Genomic DNA, 18,367 nt, shown 5'->3' with positions numbered 1-18,367 from the left:
TTCACTGGTTAAAATTTTTTAACACATAAAATCTGAGTAAAGGCATATGTAATCAATATTTGGAGTGTATGAATTTATCTACAAAATCAAAGTAATATTTCATTACTATAACAGATCTTGTGCACTCTCAGAAAATGCTGATGTTGTTATTACATTCATAAATGTGTAATTCTCATCAATTTAGCTGATTTGATATCTATCCCATCAAAGATAATCTGTTCCCAGAGAGGCCTTCTTTTAATTAGCCATGCTAATTTATAGGTATGCAGTGCTGAGAGAATTTATTTTTCTTGATTGTTTTTATTATAGTGCCACGTGAGGCTACTTTAACATTTGTGTTACAGCTCCCTGTTTATGGTCATATAAATACATGGCCCGAAATAAACCCTGGTCTGAGACTGAGAGTAGAAGTGATAGACATTGTGTTCCTTAACAAGACCAAAATAAGCATAATTTTGTAGTTTTTTCAAAGTACAGGTGTCTTTAAAATCCCTAAATTGTGCACATGGGCTATAATTTTAAAAATATTTTATTTCATTTTACAACTGTGTTTTGCAAGGTGGTAATCAAAACCTTGGTTAGTTTTATGAGCCATTTGTAATAATACAATCTTAGGGGAAATAAGGGGGTTTAAAAAGCCTCTGCTGAACATGTGTAATAATTTGTAAATATTCTTAGACTCATTATACTGGAAATACTAGAAATATATAAAAATAGTAGTATCAAACGTACCCAGTAGACCCAAGCTGACTTCTCTAGATGTTGGATTAGACCCCAAACTGCATCCTGTATTTAAAATATATATTATCTCGCCCAGTTTAATTACCTGGTCTAAAACATGCAGATTATACAACCTGAGAATCAGTCATTTTTGACATAAAGTGGAATAAGATCCAAGAATTATTTACAAACTTGTTTGCTGCCCTCTTCCCCAGATATTAAACACAATTAAACACCTCTTCCTTAATGCAATGAAATTATGACATCCCTTCCCTTCTTGTTGACTACAGACCTGGTGGGCCCAATTCTGCTCAATATTCTCTTGTGAATATAGGTCCTACTGACCTGTAAAACTTAGAAGTGGGTGTTAAGACTCTTACATGAATGTTTTTACTGAAACTCTGTGGTTCACAGGCTTTTGTTTTCATAGGCTGTAAGTGTGCATTTTGTGCTCAAAAATGATCTGAGCTGTACAGCGCCTAAAATGTAGGGTTGTAAACAGGATTTGGGTTACTGTTGCATAATTAAAAGTTGACTAAAAGTGATACAACTTGTTGAGTTCATGCATACATACTATGTTATGTTTGTAATTTGTATATACTTTTCACTGGTATGCTACTTCTTTCCTACTGTGAATGTCCAATATTTAATGCCTTACCTAAATTCACCTGGCCACACATCTACCAGTCTGCTCTGATGCTGAGATACAATATAATAATAATATGATAATGTGCTTTTTTTACATCTTGCTGTTGAAAAATTGCTCAGTCCCAGATAAGTTCCTCACAGTAGGAGAAAGTGGGAGAAGTATGTGAGATACTCCCAGTATGGGAAAGAGCCCCCAGTGTGGGCACAGGCAGGTTCTGTTGGAGGTGAGTGCAGTTCACCCTTGCAGTGAAGGTGCCTTTGGGGTGCTGAACAGTTTCTGAGCCCCTTGCAGGGCCTCTGATGTCTGGCAGGGCTGATGATGGGATGCAGTAGGTATTGGGAAATTTTTTTGAAAACCTTGTAACTTGCAGTGTTGCATATCTGTGTTGATGAGGGGGAGGATGGGAGTCCTGCTGGCTGGATCCTTTAGGATCTGTCTTCTTCCCAGGCCCTGGGGTTAGGGATGCAGAGTATTACTCAGAGACAAGGGAGAGCACTGCCTGGTGGGGAGGAGGAAGTAGCTGAACCTTCTGCTCAGACAGGAGCAGGTGGACAGTTCACAGATTTGGAGGCATTGTGTAATCCTCAAATATTTGTAAATGCAGTTAGTCAAAAAGTTTCCATTTTAACACAGTCCTCAATGGGTCTCCACTGCAGTGAATACATTCTCCTTTGGCTGTGCCAAATCTGCTTTGTTTGCCTGCTTTGTTGTTTGGTTTTGGAGGTTTGTGTGCCTATGTGCGTGTGTTAATTAAAGAAAGCACGTTACATTTGTAATGGCTGTTTTACATGAGTCAAAATCACATTTGTTCAATGTTTTCATGTAGCATGTTTTGCAGAAACTTTTTATTGGGTGGGAAATGTAGGGTGGAAGTGAACCCTGTAAGGAATGTGTGGTTTCTTGTGTAGGGGTCTGGGTGGGTCTGGCATGCAGGCTGATCTAAGGGCATCCTGTTTGTTGTGCGTGATTCTGGTTTAGAAAGTACTGCAACTTGGGAAAAAAAAAGATGAAATAATTTCTACTGGATAATTTCTACTGAAATAATTTATTCTGGATGTGAAGCAGATGCATTAATAAACCAAGAAACTCTTCATTTCTGATACTGTAGAGAACTTTGCATGTCACCATTGACTTTACAGCACTAGTCACAGTGAGAGGACTGTGGGATTGAACTGTAGAGGATAAGAAAGAGAAAGATTTTAAAGGTGCATTGTTAACATGAAAACAATATTCAAGATTTTTAGGCAGAAATATCGTAGATAAAATACAGATAATTTTATCTGAAGATAAAATTTTTGCTTAGACTTGCAGGAATAGGATTTTGTTAAGTGTTAGTTCCTGCTTTTGCAAACACTAAATGGAGCAGTAATTACCACATCTTTCACTAAGGAGTGCTTAATTATCCTGGACTATAGTCTATTATCTACACTATGAAAATAGGTTATCAGATTCTCCTCTTAGCAATGCCTTCTCTTCCTCAAGAATCAAAAAAAGAAGTTTACAATATTCTAAAATACAATCAATTTGATTCGAAAATGTTTAAAATTATATAGATTCAAGACACTGATTGGGAAAGTCCCTTTAAATTTGATCTGTGCCTACATTGCCTTCAGTAGAAATTATTAAAGACTTCTATAAAAAATAAAAATGCATATTCCATTTTATATGTATTTACATTTAGTAACTACATTTTTCAAGAACGTGGATGCTTTTTAAATTAATCTACAGTCTGCTTTGAGCAACATCTTTTTATGTTTGATAATGTAATTGGTAGATCCAGATTCCCTGAAGAATTTTCACGTTAATTTTCACTAATTTATTTTAATTGAGCAATTACATATTTTCTTCAAATGGCAGATTAATTTATTCTTGCAGTATAGTTTCTTTTTTACTGAGGATAATGATAAGTAGTTTATTGGGAAATGATAGCCATAGTTCCATGCTTGTGTGGGTTTATTGTTAGTCTTCACACAGCACTTCTTCTTTGGATGATCATTCTTTAACTGGTGACAGCTGTAAATGGACTAAGATTAGACTGCTGAAGCAGCTACAGTTGGAGCATTTGGTGAAAGATGAATTATTTTTAGTGTTCATTATTAGATAGTATAATCAATGTTTAAGATTTTCTGTGATCCACATATTAATATCTTTTTAATGGGAATCAGTATATTTTAAAAAATTATATATAAAACACTAAAATGTTTTTATAGTTATAATTTGATTTCCTTTTATCTGAATGTCCATTACAAGGGATCTTAGCCAGCACTGACCACAATAGGTGTCATGAAATGCACCTATTGTGTATTATATTCTCTTGAGTGAGCTAATGGCATAACATGGTTAATTTTGTTGCAGCATTTGTGGTTTCAGGATGATAAATATAATCTATTTGTTAAATTCTTAAAAACTGGTAAACCTTATCTTCGTTTCTGTTTTCTCCTTCCATCTGATGTGCATTTTGAAAGTACAGCATGTTTTATCGACATTTCAAGGACCAAATGTTACTAAGAGATGAAATGTTGAGCTGTATGAAGTCAGTGAAATAGTTGTCAAGGAGTTTCAGTGCATATACAGTTTGTCTCAAGGATTTTTTATCTGATAGTTTCATTTGGGAGCTTAGATACTTAAACCAGAAAACCTTGATTAAATAAATGAAAGGGGGTTTTGTGTGTATAAGCTATCATTCAGTGGACTTGTTTTTTACTGTCTTTGTGGCAGCTTTGTAATCTTTAAAATGCCCCCAAAACTAATTATATAACAGTATTATTTGTATGAACTTATCATACACAAATGGTCATCTGAGTTTCTTGCAGCACATTCAGCAGGATCTTCATTATTTTAAGAGTAGCTGTGCCACTTTGTGGACAAGTTTGAAATTCCTGGCATTTCAGGTCTGAAAGAGGACTTGGCAGATAAAAATGTGTACTGATCCACAATTTTCTCCACTTACGTGAACATGTAGAAAATTTAGTACAGGATTTTTTTTTTTGTTACTGTTTAATTCCAGTGATTTAACTAAGTTAATCTGAATTTGTATGTCTTATGAGCACATTGTTCTGGGCACACTAACAACTAACTGCCAGATTTTTAAATACGATGGACAAAAGAGCAAATCGCTTCCTTTTATTAAATCTGTATGGAAGTAAATCATCAAGAGACATGCTAAATAGAGAAGAAAGACATTAATACTTTCTTCCTTTAATAATTGGTTTGTTGAAAAATACTGATTACATTATTGTAAAATAACTTTTACACATTTATTAAACAAAATACTGTTGTGTCAAAAGCAGCTATTAAGATTTTGAAATGTGAAGGTTCCATTAATTTGACAAATTTTATCAAAAGCTTTCTGGTAGCAATGTTGCTATTAAAATTTTATATTAAAAAGCCACCTTCAAGCATTAAGGAATCAAATCAGAAGAATGAATTTTGAAATTATGCAAAAAACCCACAATGAAATATTCATTATTAATAGATGCTAATATAGGAAATACAAGATCCCTGAGATATCTGCATACAAGCGGTTGTTTTCATCTTGTACAGCATTCCTGCGTGTTTCAGGAAACAGGTTTAACAATGTAGGTCAGTTTGGATTCTGCCGGCCGGAGGAATGGCAGAGAGTGATGCAGACTTGAACCGCGGCTTTCACACTTGCCAGTTCCCTTCTGGATCAGTGCCGGTCTGCAAGGGGCCAAAGGAAAAAATTCTGGGCCTTAATTTTTCTGCTCGCTGGCAAGATTTGCCAGTCAGCCGCTGACTTTGCTGCTCTGCAGTGGGCGCGGGGGGCGGAAAGCCTCCGCTCTGCTTTTCCTGCGGCGTGGATGTTGCGTTAATGGCGCGGCCAGTCGGGAATGCCGCAGGCAGGGCAGGTTGGTCCTGCTGCAGGAGCTGCCTGCGGCTGCTCCGGGGATGGAGGCACCGCAGGATGGAGCGGGGTTCGGGTGGGCAGGGGGTGCTGGGTTTGGGTGGGCAGGATGGGGCTGGGTTCGGGTGGGCAGGATGGACCTGGGTTCGGGTGGGCAGGATGGAGCTGGGTTCGGGTGGGCAGGATGGAGCTGGGTTTGAGTGGGCAGGGGATGGAGCTGGGTTTGGGTGGGCAGGATGGGGCTGGGTTTGGGTGGGCAGGATGGGGCTGGGTTTGAGTGGGCAGGATGGAGCTGGGTTTGAGTGGGCAGGATGGAGCTGGGTTCGGGTGGGCAGGATGGGGCTGGGTTTGAGTGGGCAGGATGGAGATGGGTTTGGGTGGGCAGGATGGGGCTGGGTTTGGGTGGGCAGGATGGAGCTGGGTTCGGGTGGGCAGGGGGTGCTGGGTTTGAGTGGGCAGGATGGAGCTGGGTTTGGGTGGGCAGGGGGTGCTGGGTTTGGGTGGGCAGGATGGAGCTGGGTTTGGGTGGGCAGGATGGAGCTGGGTTCGGGTGGGCAGGATGGAGCTGGGTTCGGGTGGGCAGGATGGAGCTGGGTTCGGGTGGGCAGGATGGAGCTGGGTTTGAGTGGGCAGGGGGTGCTGGGTTTGGGTGGGCAGGGAGTGCTGGGTTCGGGTGGGCAGGGGGTGTTCGGGGCGCGGGTGCCGCGGCGGCGCCGAGGAGGGGCCGGGGCCTCCCTTGCGGCGCCCTCGGCTCCCCTGCCCGGCCCGGCTGCAGCGGGAGCCGCAGGAATTTGCCCCCTCCCGGCTCAGGTTGCAAGCCCCGAGCCAAGCGGGGAAGCGAGGGTCAGGGCTATTCATTGCCTATCGCTTCCTCGGGCCATTTATAACCCGCTCCTCCCCGAGCAGCTGACTGTGGTCCAAGGAAGTGATTGATATGAGAGATTCAAAGATTTTATTTCTCTCTAAATACGGTTTAAATGTTCGGTTTGTTTGTTTTATTTAAAAAAAGAAAGGGAAAAAAAGTTAATTTGGCACACGGTGCAGAGCTGGAAATGCTGATTAATATTTTTGAGGATCAAATTAATGATAGATCAAAACTGTCTGAAGGGCAGCACTGCTGGAACTCATGGGTTTAGTGCAGTGTGTGCCCATGTCCCCACAGTGACACACAGTGCAGTGTGTGCCCATCTATCTCCCTGCAGTGACACACAGTGCAGTGTGTGCCCATGTCCCCACAGTGACACACAGTGCAGTGTGTGCCCATGTACCCACAGTGACACACAGTGCAGTGTGTGCCCATGTTCCTGCAGTGACACACAGTGCAGTGTGTGCCCATCTATCTCCCCACAGTGACACACAGTGCAGTGTGTGCCCATCTATCTTCTGCAGTGACACACAGTGCAGTGTGTGCCCATGTCCCTGCAGTGACACACAGTGCAGTGTGTGCCCATGTCCCCACAGTGACACACAGTGCAGTGTGTGCCCATCCATCTCCCCACAGTGACACACAGTGCAGTGTGTGCCCATCTCCTCACAGTGACACACAGTGCAGTGTGTGCCCATGTCCCCACAGTGACACACAGTGCAGTGTGTGCCCATCTCCTCACAGTGACACACAGTGCAGTGTGTGCCCATGTCCCCACAGTGACACACAGTGCAGTGTGTGCCCATCTATCTCCCCACAGTGACACACAGTGCAGTGTGTGCCCATCTCCCTGCAGTGACACACGGTGCAGTGTGTGCCCATCTCCCCACAGTGACACACAGTGCAGTGTGTGCCCATCTATCTCCCCACAGTGACACACAGTGCAGTGTGTGCCCATGTCCCTGCAGTGACACACAGTGCAGTGTGTGCCCATCTCCCCACAGTGACACACAGTGCAGTGTGTGCCCATGTCCCCACAGTGACACACAGTGCAGTGTGTGCCCATCTATATCCCCACAGTGACACACAGTGCAGTGTGTGCCCATCTATCTCCCCACAGTGACACACAGTGCAGTGTGTGCCCATCTCCTCACAGTGACACACAGTGCAGTGTGTGCCCATGTCCCCACAGTGACACACAGTGCAGTGTGTGCCCATCTATATCCCCACAGTGACACACAGTGCAGTGTGTGCCCATCTATCTCCCCACAGTGACACACAGTGCAGTGTGTGCCCATGTCCCCGCAGTGACACACAGTGCAGTGTGTGCCCATGTCCCCACAGTGACACACAGTGCAGTGTGTGCCCATGTCCCCACAGTGACACACAGTGCAGTGTGTGCCCATCTCCCCACAGTGACACACAGCCTGCCCTCCACTGGGGTTCGGGTGTGGGACAAGCAGGGACAATCACAGCTCCCTGTGCTGAAGGACCAGAATCACAGAATAGTTTGAGTTGCAAGGGATCCACAAAGATTGAGTCAACTTTCAGCCTTGCACAGGACATCCCCAAGAGTCACACCATGTGCCCAAGAGCCTTGTTCAAACACTTCTTGAGCTCTGTCAGCCTTGGTGCCGTGACCACTTCCCTGGGGAGCCTGTTCCAGTGCCCAGCCATGCTCTGAGGGAAGAAACTTTTCCTGACAGCCAACCTAAACCTCCCCTGGCACAACTTCAGGCCATTCCATCAGGTCCTGTCCCTGACTGCCAGAGAGAAGAGGCCAGTGCCCCTGATCTCTGGATCAGGGATGGGTATTCCATCAGCCATGGCCAGTCCTCCATCAGCCACAGGGCACACTGATACACAGGCAGTGTGAATAAAAGCTCTGTGCAGCAAACACTTTTCCCTGGAGCTTTGCCACCACTTTTCCCTGGAGCTTTGCCACCACTTTTCCCTGGAGCTTTGCCACTGTTGGTGGCAGCACTGTCCATGCTGAGGTGTGGAAGAAGCCGAGCTGGGGTTCATTGAGCCCTGCACCCTGCATTTCTCTGCCTGGCCCTCAGGAGCTGCCACACACCAAGATGGCAGCAGGGTGATGTCAAGAATAACTTTGAAAAGAAATGCAGCCTCCCTTTCAGGAGCCATTTGTTTGCTTCATTGATGCTTGGAGGAAGAGTTAAACTTGGGTAGTCACAGAATCACAGAGTATTCTGAGTCAGAAGGGACCCACAGGTGACATCAAGTCCAGCTCTTCAGTGAATGCTCCCTATGGGGATCAGACCCCACAACCTTTGGGTTTATCATCACCCTGCTCTGACCAACTCAGCAAAGATGACAAAAAATTGGGCACATCACAATTTTCTGTGACCTCCCAGGCTTGCCTTCCTAATGATACAAACAAATCATACTACTGAATACCACACCACCTTGAAGCAGTCATATTTACAGAAATATTTGAAAAGGAATACAATTTTAATAACAAATTATTCTCCTTGAATTGTTAGAACTTTTCAGTGATGTTTTACCTCATATCTTATATTTCTTTTTAACTTCTGAGTTTTGCAATGTGACAAGACAGAACTTCTGAAAAATATTCAGTGGAATTACTTGCTTTTGTTTATTTGGAAGGACAAAGTCCTTCATGCTAAAAAGTCTTTCAGCAAGATTAATGATTGCTGGATTCCAATCTTGCAAACACTTGTTCTTTAAAGTAAGACCTGTTCATGTAAATAAAGGTTTCAAGATTAGGACCTTAAATATGCAGCTTTTATAACTAAATGGTCTTCTGCTTTTGTCTGTCCTTGGGTGAAGTTCCACATGGACTTGACGGGATGTTTTTTCCTTGTGTTATGACTATAGCTTTACTACTTAAAAATACTTTTTTTGAAAAAAGAATTGATGATCTATAGAATTTTTTCTTTATTAAAAACTCAAAAAATAGTGCATATAAATACTTTATGTACTATAGATGAAGTATATCTATTTCTTCACAACAACAGTTTTGCTCTAATGGAAATAAAGTCAAGCAATCTTTCCCAATGCAGGTCCCATTATGCTGGTTTTTCAGTCTCTGTGGGTGAGTTGTGCAAAGCTTTTACAAGTTTTCTGGCTGTAGTTTATAACAGCATAATTAAATCCAGTATTTTTTGCATTCCTAAATATAAAATGTACTTCCAGGCTGTCAGCAGTGTTTAATGATTCACCCCTCTGGGACAGCCTCTCCTATGGGATGAGTTGGGTGGAACGCCATAGACTGTGATGCATTTGTGTCAACTGCTCCTTCCTCCTCCATCAGAATCCCACTTGTTGGAATCTCATGGTTTTTTCTGATAACGTTTTTTACTTGCAAACCGTTTTTCTAGAAGCATATGTTATGAAAGGAGTTTTTACAGACAATCATAAGGTTGCTTTGGTTGTTTCAAAATAGTGCAGGGATTAAAGGCTGCTTTACTTTTATTGCTGCCTTCAAATAAGCGGCACGTGCTTTTTGAAAGTGTTTTTCAAGCAGAAGTATTTAATGTTTCCAGTACAAAGTAAGTTGGTTTTCTGTAGTTGTAGTTAATCCATGTGTGCCTTATATTTACATATTTTCAGCTAAACATAGGGTTGTTTTACAAAACGTACAAAAATTGTTTTTTTAATATACACATTAGATAACAGGAATATTTTGATGATGTTTTGTATGAAGTTAGCTACTTATTTTAACCTTTCTGTGTAAAATTCTTTGTCTGTTTTTAACATTAATGTTACATATTGCTTTTACAATGCCAAATGGGAGAAATGCTTTTCACAAATCTCAAATCTTGGAGAGCCCAGTAATTGTCATTTCATACACCAGTGCATAATTACATTTGGTTGATAGACATTAAACTTTTCATTGCTGTTGCTGTGAGCGCTTGAATTATTCTGCATGGTTATTTTTAAACTAAGCAAGCATCCCTATTAATCTTGAAGAAAAAATTCCTTGCTGAAGATATGATCCATGCTAGGCTTTTGTGATTGTTTGATTTGGTTAAGTTTCTTTTTTTGTTGTTGTTTTTGTGCTTGCTTATTTGGTTTGGGTTTTAGCTTTTTGCTTTTTCTTCTCCTGGATGAAATCCTTGCTTGTTACAACCCTGCAGTTTCATTACTGCCTTAAGCCACAAAACTGTAGATTTCTGCTAGAAGAGGCAATCCTCCCCACTCCATCTTCCACCCTGGCCTCATGTTCCCACCCAGACTCCCGTGTCAGTTCCACTGCTTTGTAGCTGCAAGAGTTAAAATACTTTTCTCCTTAAGCTGCAAACTAGTATTTCATTTTCCATGTTTGAGTTTCATTTGTATCATGAAACTCATAGGGCTTTGGCTTTGCTGCATGAAAAACTGAGCTAACTTGAGGAAAGCAGTAGAGGCATGCAGCCTGAGGAAATGCAGGATACACCATTCCATTTGGTATCAGCACAGTGGTGGAGTGCAATTTTTGAGGAACTGAGCCAAAATAAAATGGGAGGTCTTGTTCCCTGAATGTCTTGTTGTTCTCATTGATCCAACATGCTACCTAGGAGAGAAATGGCAGAGCAAGACTTTGCACAAGTGTATCTCATGGAGCTGCCACCTCTGTTGGTGTGTGCTCACTGTGACTGCACATTATACCAGTGCCAGCCTTGGTCTGGCATTCATTTCTCCAAAAAGAGATGCTAAGAGTCCAGTCCTGCAAATAGTGGGTGTGTCTTGTTTCTGTAACTTTAAAAAAAAATAGAGTGAGTTTCCTGTTGGCAACTTTTAATTTGTGACTGCCCCTCTGGTGTGTAGCTAGCAGGTATAACAGAGCTGTTTGCTTTACTGGGCACACCTTTCCCTTAATAGTACAGGAGGATCATGTTAAGTTCCCTGGAAGTGTCTCCATGATTTGAACTTTCTTAGTAGAGTCAGTGTAAGTTTATTAACTGATCTCAGTGACTACTTTAACAAAGGTTCAGCCATGAACAGCTTCTCTCCTGTTGTGCAATCTGCTTCAAAGCAAGCTGTAGCAGTAATTTAAATTTTTCTTTTAAGGACATTTGAAAAATATTTTCACTGAAATAAACCTGAGTTGTCCTGAATGGCATAAAAGATGTTCTTAAAGAAATACTTCTCATGTTAATGCACATGTTTTGTCATTCATGGTGTAAGTCCAGTGCTGCACAGCACTGTGCTATACTTAAAAAGTCACTTGGATTTCATTGGATTTGGCTGCTAATGAGTGAAGCCTGGAAGTGAGCTCTGTGCAGGACTCCCTTGAGTGACAAGTGGCAGAAGGGGTCCTCAGTTTGTGTGAGAGCAAGTGGGACTGAGTTTTGTCTGTACAGGACAATGAAATTATGCTGGGTGCTGCATGCATGTAATGTGGGCAAACTTAGCAGATACATTAAAACATTGAGTTCTGCTTCTTGCTGATTTAACATGAGGTCAGAAGGATGTTATATTTAATAAAAAGCAAGAATGGTTGTCTTGAGATTGTTTATTGACACAAGCTCTGCTGTGACTGGCTAGAGAATAGTTCTATTTACTACATGTTAGTGTTCACCCTGTCCCCAAGGAGATTGGTGAGGAGGTAATACAGATGTAAATAAATTGAGGGAGCCTTTATTTATATACATATATTCTCTGTTGTATGTGCGTGTTTTATATAATAGAAATTACATATATATACAAATACATATACATATATAATTTCTATCAAAGTGAGTGTCCTCAGGCAGCTGGGATGGGCAGTGTAGGAGCTGTTTTTAATTGAGCAAAATGTATGTCCTGACATTTTAGGAAATATTTCTCTTCTACAGAGAGAGATTGCCACTGATCAATGGAGCCTGTCCAGTAGCAAATCTCTGTGTAATCGCATTTGATCAGGATCCTCACAATGAGGTTGTCTTTCATCTCTAAAATTTCAGATGGTTTGAATTTGTAGCTACTTTTCTTATAAATGCACCTAGGTATTTATTTTAGAAAGAAAAACTGATAAACTAAAAAAATTCTGTTCAAGTGCAACATGTAACTGAGAAAATCATTAAATTTTTCAGTGACCTTGATTTATTGTGTGGATTAATGGTTGATTAAAGTAATTTTCTTTTGCAGACAATTATCTGTGTGCCTTGTGCACAGATATTACGTGTTCAGTGTAGGCTGACCACAAGTTGCCTTAATAAAAGGGTGACCAAAGTGTAGGTATGGATGCTTCTGGTGTACAGATAAGAATCAGGAGAATATCAATATTAGGCATATTGTAACAAATTAAATTATTTGGCAAATTATTCTAGCAAAGAGTAAGTTAAGTTAACAAAATACCATTTCTCTTTATTTGTAAGTTGTTCTTCAAATCATAATTGATTTTCAAATTTTGGATAGTTATAATAAGTTACAACACTGACATGAAAAGTAAGCAATTTTTTTCCCCCAGGGCTTGGGGGAGGGTTGCAAACAAATGGAAAATTCAATGTAAGAAAGAATAAGCTGTGTGTGAGAAAACATTTTTAAAAGTTATATCAGTTGTGAAAGTAATATTTGAAAAACTACTATGAAATGTAAATTTATTTTCCATTTAAAGTTATTTGCATAGCACAGAGTTTTTTTATTTAGCAAAATTAAACAATGTTTGCCCTTTCTGAGCAAACATATATAAATCACTAATTACAAGAGGAAGCTGTATAAACTTATTTTCTGTCCCATCAGCTTAGCATTTGTGAGCCAGCATTTTACAATAAACTCTTGATTGCTTTACAAATAGAATATAACCCACAATAAATAAATAATTTCCAAATTGTTGCTGGAAATTTGTGGAGGTTGGCCAACGAAGAGTTTTTCTTTAGTATCTTTTTTTTGTTTTGTTTTTTTAAGGTTCTCAGGTAGCGCTAAGGACATGCATGAGGGCTGACAAAAATGCTGCTGCACACTGTAGGCATTTCTGCTGGCTTTCCCTCATCTCCTGCGGGTGCCCCTCCTCCATTTTGTTTTCCTTTTTCACAAGTTTTCTGGTTGTGCTCTCTCTTGACCTCACTGTGTGAGCTTGTAGCCGCACAGGACACTGGCAAGATCAGAAAGCACCACTGCTGGATTAAAGTCAGGAAAGGGTCTGCAAAGGCAGCAAAAGGAAGCAGAGCTCTGCAGATTTTTTCTATAAAGTAATGCAGTAGTCTTAAAACAGGGCTTGAGTTTTGTACAGATTGCTTGACATGTAATTTTGCAAGATAGCACAGCTATTTGTGAAAAATCCCTAAATAGATTTCGTTAAGATCTGTTTTTTTCTCTTGTGATTTGTTATTACAATTCAGAAAAAATATGACTAGAGAAGTAAGAATAAGCACTCTGAGTCTAAAAAGACCAACAAGCATCAAATAGAAGGATTTGATGATTTTTCTTCATAACACAGTGGATGAAGAATGTGCTTAACTTTAGCCCCATCCACAGTCTGAGTGGAACTTAGGATGGTAGTTTGTGTTTTCTTGCATGTATTTTCTTTATATTTTTTCATTATATTTTCTTTATATTTTTTCATTGTAATTTTCTTTATATTTTCTTTATATTTTTTCATTGTAATTTTCATTTTTTCATTTTCATTTTTATATGTATTTTCTTTATATTTTTTCATGGCAAAGAAGTTTCCCCAAAATAAACCTTTGAAAACCATGTGACACAATTTAAATATTAAATTGTCCTTGCAAATTAATGCCTTTTATTTATTCCTAAGGTATGACATCTCTGATGTGTATAAATATGTTTCTTTATTCAGAAGTTTACCTTAACTTAATGTTTTGTAATAATGATATTTTAGAACCTTGTATTAATATATTTAACCTATTTCTTGGCACTAGTATTCCAGGTTCCATGTTTTGTAAAATAGTGTGTCCAAATACAGAATGTAAGCAGAAGGTACTTGTATTTTTGTGATAAAGTGTGCTTATTCCTGCCTAGTGAGTGAGTACATGGTTAAACTCTTCAAAAGTGTTTTAGAAAGTGCTTCTTGAGACAGGCATAAGAAACTTTCATTCCTCTTGTCCTTCTGTCTCCAAAGTCATACCCACCTTTAGTTTGATTTTCATCTTCCCTTTGACAGGATTTGAACACCACCATTTGTTAACCTTGTCACACACCTGGACACCAGGGGACATTTCCATGTTTATCAGTCATTCCTCACGCACAGTGAGCAGAGGCATTCACAAGTTTTGTGAATATCTGATAACAGTCTCCTTAATACTGTGTTCAGTGGCTCTGGGCAAGTCTTTTAAGAGAAAGGACATTACTTTATTTTGCTGTACCTGTGGGTCTGATTTTTACATGTCTGACTATGGATTCAGTTTCTTGGCAACTGACTGTTAGTTATATTAAAAAGTAATGCAGAGATTTCTCTCAGGATGCAGAGATGAGCAAGGAGCACTGCTGAGCTGTGCTCAGGGTACAGGTTCTTGCTTAAATTAAAGCATGGGCCAGCTATATGTAATTCCTGCAAGCACCTGCCCGACCAGTAACAGAAACTCTCCCAGTTAACAAACCAGTATTGCTCAATGTGGGCTTTGAGACTGCATCTGGTGATAAATAACCCTGGGTGAGGGCAGGCTGAGTGTGATGCTCCATCATGTGAGAGGCTGCACATTATTCCCTGTGTCTGTTTTTTGCCCTCCCCACAGCAGCTTTTACTGCATTTGGCACACAGAGGAGGGCATTGCTCCCATCAGCAGTCAGAGCACAGCCACCCTGCCTGGTGGGAATGGGGCAGAAGTGGAGAAGGAAAGAATGCTGCCAGATGAATGTTAAATTATGTTGTGCCACCTTGCTTCAGAAGCAGGGAAAGATGCCCAAGCTGTTAATTAGAGGCACATATGTAGCCTGAGACTGCAGAGATGGGTGCACATGTGGCTGCCAGCAGATGTTGGCAGGAGCCAGTGAAGCACCATGTTTGTGGTAATGGTAACATCTCTGTAACTCACACAGGTTCGTTGATTTGTTAAAAATTTACTTATTGCTGTTAATGTTCTCATCACCTTTAAGGTTAATAATAACAGGTTGCAAAAATGGGTATTTTTGTTCCCTTTCCAAAAGGAATAGGACACTGTAAGTTTTAGAAGATGAAAGGTGCTACAGTGGGTAAATCCACACCAGGGTTAGTCTGTACCTGGTTCAGGGCAGCTGTGCAATGGGTCTCCCTCTGTACAGGAATAGAGGCATTTGACAGCAGTGTGGTGCCTTGAACTGCAGGTGAAAGTGTCCTGAGCTGTGTCCTGTTTAATGTGATTGAGCAAAAGATTTGTGCCATGTGGGAGGTAACAGCAATTCACTCAGCACACGTGCAAATGCCATGTGTGAATGCACTGACTCATGTTAATGTAATTACCTCACTGTAATTGAGTTAAGTACAATTGATTTAACAGTAGTGAAGATGAGCCCACAGTTACAGTCTAAAATGTGAGTATATATTTGATTGTCAGGTTTACTGTTTCTTGCTGGAGGTTGAAATTTTTCTTCATAATACAGTGAAATGAAGAATGTGCTTAACTTTAGCCCCATCCACAGTCTGAGTGGAACTTAGGATGGTAGTTTGTGTTTTCTTGCATGTATTTTCCAATGCTGTGTGAGCTATTGATAATACACCGTTTGCAGAGCAGGAGGAACCAGCACAGTGTGCTCAGCACTATTTTATTTGTCAGCTGCTGTGTAGGATGGGCTCTGATACTGAAGTAGAATGTCTTTTCTTGTCACTTAATTGCTTTTTGGGGGATCTCATGGCAATAATTTTTAAAGCCCTGTGGTCCACTGCTCCACAAACTCGATCTTTTCTCAGAAATGTTCTTCATTCCTGTTTTATATTAGTTCCTAGCTGCTAAGAAGCTCAACTATTTACTCAGACTTAATCCTACAGTACTTGCCATTTCTAGTTCAGTGTGTTGGCACATACTAATTCATGACTTTAGAGGCAATAGAAGTGTGAAGATGATATGAAAAGGGTTGAAAAAAATTAGCATCTTGATTGGCTCATCAGTTACTAAGCTTACCAGATCTTAATTGTATAGATTCAGTATATTATGTTAATACAAACAAACTTCCCAGTGAAGTGCAAAGTAAACTTTGAATATTTTTTTAGAGGTCCTAAACTGGTCTTTGTCATTATTGATAGAAAGGCTTTGTGACATATTCAAAATTTTCCATGAAGAGTTCATCTGTGTCCCTCTGAGTTCTGACCTCAGTGTGTGAATACCTAAGTGAAACATCCCACGAAGAAAATATATTTAATTGCTTTTAATTACTAAACTTGATTTATCTTTTAAAGTTAAATTTAACTGATAGTCTTAGGGTCTGATTTGACATAGTTTAGCACATTTAGATTCACGGCATCAGGAGGAGCAGTCTTACTTTCTTTACTCTTTCTGTGCTGGCCCAGGCTCCAGCATCAAGCAGTTCAGCAAGTTGAACTTGTTTTAAAAACAAAACACACACAACCCCACCTTTTTTTTTTTTTTTTTTTTTTTAATTACATTTGTGTGGACATTGCTACCTAAATTGGTGATGATTCAGATGATTGCCAAACCTGGTACAGTGGGTGAAGAAAAGAATCTGCATTTCCAGCAGGAAAGAGCAGAAGGGAGCTTCTCCTTTTTCCTGACAAGACCATTGTTTAAATTAAAAGTTACATTAATGAGTTTATATCATTTTAGTTGTGTTGGCTTTTCAGAAATAGTTTCTGAAAACAGGATATTCTGAAAATAGGATATTCTGTATGTATCTACACACAGATATCCATATCCCTCTCTTTGTCTACACATACTGATGGAATTTTTTAAGATATTATAGATTCAGGCTGGTGTTTAAAGAGCCAACTGCTTTTATTTTATGATCAGTTCATTTGCAATGGGTTGGTTGGTTTGTTTTTAAGAACCAAAATGTCATATTTGGCCAAAAACCTTGTCTGGATAGCTTCTTATATTAACTGTAATGGAGCAGAAAAATATCAGGGACAAGCCCACAATATTCTATACAGGTTGTTACAGCATAAAATACAGTTAGTATGTCTTATAAATCAAATCACATTATTAAGCATATTACCATTTCTTTATTAGAAATTCCAGTTAAGCCCTGAAGTTGAAGCATGTTAAGGAAGCTAAAAATAGCCTTGATGTTTAGATGATTGAGTCAGAAGATGTTCAAGACTTGGGAGTAGGCTGTATCAGAAATGATGCAGTGCAACTATTGATGTAGAAAAACACAAAACAGGTGCAGCAAATGTTTTTATCTATATCAGGTCATTGATAATGCATTCTGGTGGGTGAGAGCTCCTCAGATTTTCAGAGAAACACCACTGATGGCATCTATCTAGCAGTGATAGTTTACACCACGAGATTTGGTGAGTGAAGCTCCTGTTGGCTGCTCTGAGTTTTATCCTGCTTTGGAGCATGGAGCCATTTTGACCAGCCAAGAAAGATATCTTTTTCTATGAATTTCAGGGCTCAGATAGTTGTTCAAACACCATTAACTGTAATTGAGACCAAGCCCTGAGTGAATCTTTGCATAAACAAATCCAGTGTTTCTGCCTTTGTGTCCTACTGGGGCATGAAGGCAGAAAACCAAAGGCACCAGTGCAAGGAAAGGGACTCTGTGTGTTGAAATAACCTAGTGATATTTGAAGTGCAAGCAATCCAGACCTTCAGCAGGCAAGCTCTGGGCTCTGTATTTACAGAAACTTTTAACAACACTTAAAAGCTTGTCCCTTCAGCAAAATTTTTGCTCCCTAAACAGGGGAGCATCATGTGCTAGCAAGCACTGGGGCAGGCTGCATTGGTAACCTGTCCAGCCTCTCCCAGGCTGAATCCATGACCCAGCTGCTCCCTGGCTCTGAGTCATCCTGGCTCTTGTAAAAGGCTCCTGTGATCTTCCTGCTCAGCAAGTGCAACTGGGCTCATAACTGCCATTTTTTCCCCTTAAGAGCAGTGATGTGTTAATCAGTGACCAAAAATGACCTTCAAACAGAAGTATAATTTTTATAGAACCAAAAGCAACAGAGGGAAAAGCATCTTAAAATCACAAGCCACAGAGCATGTGACTGAAGAGCAGCACTGTGTAATTTCATGGGCTAAGTAGCACCCATTTTCTCCAGATGGCTGTGATGGAGTCTCTTTGGGCTGGTCCATCTTTCTAGTTTCTGAGCAGGGACCCTGCCCTTTCCTTTGAGAATGACCTTTCTCATTCTTCAGTTAGTTTTTATTTTTTCCAACTTTTATCCAGGGTCCTAGGGTTTGTCCCAGTTGTTGCATGTGGCTTTGCTGGG

The 18,367-nt window shown here is 40.3% G+C and overlaps 1 protein-coding gene across 4 annotated transcripts in view; it reads left to right on the top strand.

Moving 5' to 3' along the window:
- LIN28B (lin-28 RNA binding posttranscriptional regulator B) overlaps window positions 1-18,367 on the top strand; it is a 102,473-nt gene that overhangs the window by 25,290 nt on the left and 58,816 nt on the right. The gene's annotated exons all lie outside the window — the stretch shown is intronic.

Source organism: Agelaius phoeniceus, chromosome 3 (assembly GCF_051311805.1).
Source record: "Agelaius phoeniceus isolate bAgePho1 chromosome 3, bAgePho1.hap1, whole genome shotgun sequence".
NCBI lineage: Eukaryota > Metazoa > Chordata > Aves > Passeriformes > Icteridae > Agelaius > Agelaius phoeniceus.
This window is presented reverse-complemented; position numbering and strand designations above follow the sequence as displayed.